This window comes from Nannospalax galili, unplaced genomic scaffold, assembly GCF_000622305.1.
Source record: "Nannospalax galili isolate Female #2095 unplaced genomic scaffold, S.galili_v1.0 scaffold285, whole genome shotgun sequence".
Lineage (NCBI taxonomy): Eukaryota > Metazoa > Chordata > Mammalia > Rodentia > Spalacidae > Nannospalax > Nannospalax galili.
In genome coordinates this window covers 4288295-4294562 of record NW_008355157.1, presented here as the reverse complement: position 1 = coordinate 4294562, position 6268 = coordinate 4288295, and the positions used below count along the sequence as shown (strand labels likewise).

The window sequence follows — 6268 nt, the reverse complement described above, 5'->3', positions numbered from 1 at the left end:
AATGTGAGCAGTTTGTTCATAGAAGAGTAAGACTCTTCTTTCCTGAACAGTCCTCATCAGAAACCAGAGCTATACAGAGGGACATAGAGGGTTATATTACAACAGCTACACACGGTGAGATAGGTCAGAAGGGGTCAAGTAGAGGCTGGAGAGAAGGGGTACCATTCTTAGGTCCCCATTACATCAGGGGCCTGTTATCTCACATTATAGCTGTACTCCTGAATAGGTCCAGGCCAACAACCGCAAGAATGACCTCAGCTTGCCCTCTTACCTTTTTAATTTTTATTTTGTGTATGAGTATTTTTGTCTGCATGTGTGTAAGTACCCACAAGGCCAGAAGTTATTGGTGGTTGTTGTCTGTTACCTCCTTTGAAGACTATTTATTTATTTATTTTTGGTCTTTTTAAGACAGGGTTTCCCTGTAACCCCAGCTGGCCTGGAACTCACTCTGTAGACCAGGCTGGCCTCCATCTCATAGAGATCTGCCTGCCTCTGCCTCCTGAGTGCTGGGATTAAAGGCACATACCACCATGCCCAACAAGATTATTTTAAATTTTTAACTGTATGTCTGGGGGCGGGGGTGTACATGGATTGGAGGCCAGAAGAAGGCATCAGATCTGCTGGAGCTGGAGTTACAGGTAGTTATGAGCTGCCTGAGGTAGGTGCTGGGAACCAAACCTCTGGAGTCCTCAGCAAGAGCAGCAAGTATTCTTAACTGCTGAACTATCTCTCTAGCTCTGTCATTATTCATTTTAAGAAGAATAAATACTCTGCTCCTCAGCAGTCACAAATTTATAAAATTCCATTTTTCTCCTTGAAGTTATGTTTTAATTCTTTTTGTTCTACAGGAGATTATTTGTGTGTGTGTGTGCGTGTGCGTATGTGTGTGTGTTTTGCCTTTTTGTTGGTTGTTTTTCGACAGGGTCTCCCTAGTCACAGCCCACCTGGAAGTCACAATGTGAACTAGGGTGGCCTCGTTCTCGCAGAGATCTACTTGCCTCTGCCTCTGGAGGGCTGAGATTAAAGGCTCACACCACCATGCCCAGCTGGAGATTATTGTAATTTTACGTGTGCTCTGCCTTAATGTCTTACTCAGCACTCCATACTTTCCTGTATCAAAAATAGCTGTTATCTTAAAATTTAATTAAATGATTAAAATATTCTCAGAAATTCCATCATTATTATTACTAGAATCTAACTTCTAAAAAAACCCCACTCATCTGGGTTTGGTGGTGCACTCCTTTAATCCCAGCACTTGGGGGGCAGAGGCAGGAGATCTCTAAGAGTTGGATCTCTGTGAGTTCATGGTCAGCCTGGTCTACATAATGAGTTCCAGGCCAGCTGGGACTGCAGGGAGACCCTGTCTCAAAAAGACAAAAACAACAACAGCAACATCAACAAAACACCTACAAACCCTATGAATTTTGATAAATAATTACTAAATAAAAATAAAAGCTGTTTTATATGAAAAAAAGAAGAAAATCATTTATGAAAGATTGTCTGTGCTCTCAACCCGTTCATTCCCCCAAGGATCATTTACTAGACTTATTTACCTTGCTTGCAGTCCCCATGTTCCTGTGTCCTATGAAGAAAGGTCTGCAGGCAGCTATGCCTCACTGGGTTGCTGGTAATCACACGCCTGGGATTTTTCACCAGGCAAGTTAAATAAATGTGCATGCTGTTTTCTCTTGCTAATCTGTCTGCTGTCACTTCACTCCAGAGACCCTCCAGAGGGCAAAGGGAACCATCTCCCTTCTCTCCTACAATACTAAAACCCACTGGACCATATACTTTAAAATAGTGACTTTTGGGGCTAGAGAGTGGCTCAGCAGTTAAAAGCGCCCACTGCTCTTGCAGAGGACCCGGGTTCGATTCCCAGCACCCATAAGGCAGCTATGAACCATCCTTAACTCCAGTTCCAGGGGAATCCGAAGCCCTCTTCTGACCTCCAGGGCATTGCACGACACGGGTGCACTCACATACATGCAGGCAATACTCTCATACACATAAAATAAAAATAAAAAATAAAATTTTAAAAATAGTCATTTTTATTAGATATGAATTACATCTCAATGAAAAAATATAAAAATCTGATAGAAATGACTTTGTGTTCCAGGACTGATAACTGATAAAGGGTTAATGTGACCATCTTCTCACCAACATCTGGCTTAGCTCAGGTTGACCCTCCCTCCAAATACTACGGAATGAATTTTCTCAGAGTGCAAGGATTTCTGCTTGCTTCTCAGCTCTGGTTCCAGCAGGTTGCCCTCCAAGGCATGCAGGAGAGGTAGCCATGCTTATTTTTCTGCAGCGCTAGTTCTTTAAAGCCTGTTGCTAACTGGCACCACAGCCAGGCTCAGTTGAAAAGAGATGATAGTGAAGCAGTTCATAGCTCACAAAAAGCATTTCCACAGTCTTTTATTTTTATTTATTTATTTATTTTTGGTCTTTTTGAGACAGGGTCTCCCTGTAGCCCTAGCTATCCTGGAACTCACCATGTAGACCAGACTGGCCTTGAACTCACAGAGATCCACCTGCCTCTGCCTCCTGAGTGTTGGGGATTAAAGTCGTATACCACCATGCCTGGCTGTCTTTTAATCTGGCCACACCATGGCAGGCCTTGAACTCTGGCCCCAGGTTCTCTGACTCCAAAAATTGATCTTTCTTAGAACAACTCCACTGTGTTTGAATAGGTTATGAAGAAATGGGCTCCCACCCATAACCTTAAAAGGATATCGTGAAGGCTCTTAGGCATTTAAAGAATAGCTCGCAATGAAAAGCTTCGATCAGTCTGTGTTATGCACAATGACCTCAATTATTAGTCATGGGGAGGGTACAGGGATTACATGGCTTGGCCTGATATGCTCACCTCCTTTATCCTGCTGTTTGTGAAGCCATTTTTCTCTTGCAGGGATGTCACACTGAGACATACATTCCCCTCTTTAGACTTAGGGCCTGAGTCACCTCACTGCCTTCTGCCAGCTGTGCTGTGATGCTGGGTTCCCTTGCATTCCTTCCCTCCCTCTGTCACTGTCTCCCTCCCTCCTTTCCTCCCTTTATCTTCGTTCTTCTCTTTCTCCCTTTCTCTTTTTTTTCTTTCCTGTTTCTCTCCATTTCCCTCCTTAATTATAGAAAAATATACATAACATAAAATGGATCCTTTCAGCCAGTGTAATTGTGGGGGAGGTGCATGCATGTATGTATGTGTTCGTGTGTATGGAGGCCAGACAACCCTGGGTGTTGTTCCTCAGGAGCCATCCACTTTGTTTTTAGAGACCAGGTCCTGGAACTTGCTAATCAGGCTAGGGAGCCTCAGGGATCTCTCTCTCTCTCTCTCTCTCTATCTCTCTCACACACACACACACACACACACACACACATGGCCCTGGTATTACAAGTGAGAGCTGCCATCCTTGACTTTTTTACATGGGTTCTCAGGACCAAATTTGGGTCCTCTTGCTTGCATGGGAAACACTTTACCAAATGGGCTACCACCCTAAATGGGCCACCACCCCAGCCCACATTTCAGCCATTTTTAAAGTGTACAGTCCTGTAGAATTATGTACATTCCCACTGGTCTGTAACCAATACCAGCATCTGTCTCCAAAGTTTTTCATCTTGCAAAACTGAAACTCTGTCTCCATGAACCACTAATTCTTTCCCCACACTTGCCCCTGGTAACCAGTATTACACTCAGTCTCTATGAATTTGACTATACTAGGTACCTCATATAAAAGTGTCACATAATACTCGTTCTTTGTGCCCCTCCCTCTCTACTACTAGAGATGGAAGGATCATGTACCTCCTACACTAGTGGTCTACCACTGAATTATATCCCCACCCCTTTTTAGTTTTTACTTTGAGACAGGATCTGGCTAATCTGTCCAGGCTAGGTTTGAACTTGAGAGTCTCCTGTCTCAGCCTCTTGGGTAGCTGTGATTACAGGTCTGTGCCACCGAGGCCTGGCCTGCTTGCATTTTTTGAAAGCAAAGGGTCATGTGGCTCTGGAGCTGGCCCCTCTGGGTATTTGATGTGGTAGCCAGGCCTGGGGGAGGAACAGGAGAGCCCACAGCACACACACACACACACACACACACACACACACACACACACACACACCAGTCCCAGACAGAATCAGGAGGGCTTTCTGCACCCCGATGACAGCTGGAAATTCTTTCTGCTCTTCTGTGAGTTGAGTGTTACAAACAGGAGACTTTTCAAGCCCAATTCCAAACACAGGAATTCTTCCCTCGTCAGTCTGTCTCCTGGGCCCCACTGAGACAGCTGGCCTTCCCACGCAAGCTGATGCACTCAGCTGTGACTGCCTGTTCCTGGGTCAGCCTGCTCCAGCTCACCCTTGACGGAGAACACCGGCCCCTTGACAGCTATAGCTGGTTTCTAGTCCAGCTTGTATAGAGCACATCATGGAGCCCTTTCAAAATGTGCATGTCAGCTGCTCACAGCAGTTAATGCAACCTTGGGCTGCCACGATAATTTTATTTACTTAATCAGTTCTTTGACATTCACGGCAAAGATTTGAATATTATACAAGATCCTTCCCCTGGTTTTTATGGAGATGAATGAACCAATTCCTTCTTACTTAAAAAGACACTCTTCATTGGATTTGGGATAACACGCCACAGCTAGATTAGAAAGAGGGAGATTTAGAAAACAGGTGGCTCTAACCTGCCCTAGGATTCCCATACCAAACCTGACTGAGACGAAGCTGCACTGTGTGTGCAAGTGGACATGTCAACCTCTCCCAAAGGACAAAATTTAGCTTTCTTCATTTCATATGTGAGAAAAAACTGTGTGACTAGGGTGAACAGTCACAGACAGTCGGTATCTCACACATGGATTGATGATGTTTTATTTCTTTCCTTCCAGGAACTACAAGAACTCCTGCTCACCAAAGGTGATGCTCACAGGAGGGTGGGAGAAGCTCTTTCACTTCAGAAGACCCAGCTAGAGGACACAGGCTATGCAACAAGCATGGAGGCTTGGAGGGGCAGGAGGAAGATCTAGAGGAAAGGAAGATTTTCCATCACAGAGGAGGTCATAAGATGGTGATATCTGGTGCTGCAAGTCAGAAAGAAGTAAGCAATTGCCTTAGAGGTTCTGAGAATGGGATTACATGTTCTCCAGGGGTGATAGCAGATAGCAGACCTGGCTGCTCGTCCTGGGTCTCTCTGTTCTGATTCCAGTCTGCTCAGTTTGTAGGAGGAAGATCAGGAGCCTGGGTACCTGAGCATAGTTGTGGAAGGCCTATGCAGCAAGACTGGGGACGACTGAGTCTGGGACTTGTTGCTTTTCTGAGCACCGCATTGGAAATGAGAAGCCTACAATGACTTGCCCTCTGACTCTGGCCATAGTTTATCATCTGGGAAATGAGGAAGTAAGACCCAATTCAAAAGCAACAAACTTGAATTAAATATGTGTAGGATACATACGGCACTGAGTGAGAGCTATTCTCGAGCTGGCAGGCTGACAGCCAGGGAGATGAGGCACACATTGAGTGAGATGCAATTGTAATAGAAAAGAAGAGGTGGGAAGTTGGTTGTATCTTTGGAGGCTTTCAGGTTTCTTGGAAGAGCTAGGCCTTGAGCAAGATTGAGAAATGTCCTGATATGTAGGAGAAGGAGGTGCCCTCTGCAGACAAAATGAGTGAATGGAAAACTGGGTACGTGAGGGGCGGCAAGCGCTGGGGTGGGAAATAGGTGACTATGATCTAGGCACAGGTACCTGTTTGTTCAGTAGTAGGTCCTTAACCAGCAGCTGCTGGCAACCATGGTAAGAGTCAAGCTGGCAGCAAGGCGAGGCCCTGTCCTTTGCTTTAGGTTGCTATGAGGGGTCCCATGTTCAAGAACAAGTGGCCTGGGAAAGAATAGTCTCAAAGGCTGAGGGAAAAAGTCCAGGGAGAGATGGAAAGGGTTTTAATTTAGACAACAACATTAGAGTGTGGAGGGATATGAGTGTGTGTGTGCGTGTGTGTGTGTGTGTGTGTGTGTGTGTATTTCTTGAGTTATGTGGAAGCTGATATTAACTGCAGGGAGAGGGACATGTCTGAGGGTTTTAACCAAGGCAATGGGGAGAATGGATATACAATAAACAAAGTCAGGCAATCTCAATATGAGACATGCATCTGGGAAATGATCAGTTCAGGCAGAAATGTGTGCATTTTCCTAGCTAGAGATTTGGACTTCATAGAAATAACGGCAGAAGACATGGCTATGGATGAGCTAGACGGAAGGTGAGGAGAGGAGGCCAG

At 45.2% G+C, this 6268-nt stretch overlaps 1 long non-coding RNA gene across 1 annotated transcript; it reads left to right on the top strand.

The window, feature by feature from the left end:
- The first annotated feature begins 4605 nt into the window (after positions 1-4605).
- LOC108491725 lies at positions 4606-5410 on the top strand. The gene is made up of 3 exons (XR_001872880.2): positions 4606-4797; positions 4888-5096; positions 5214-5410. It is a non-coding gene; the product is annotated as an uncharacterized LOC108491725 (long non-coding RNA).
- Positions 5411-6268: the final 858 nt, after the last annotated feature.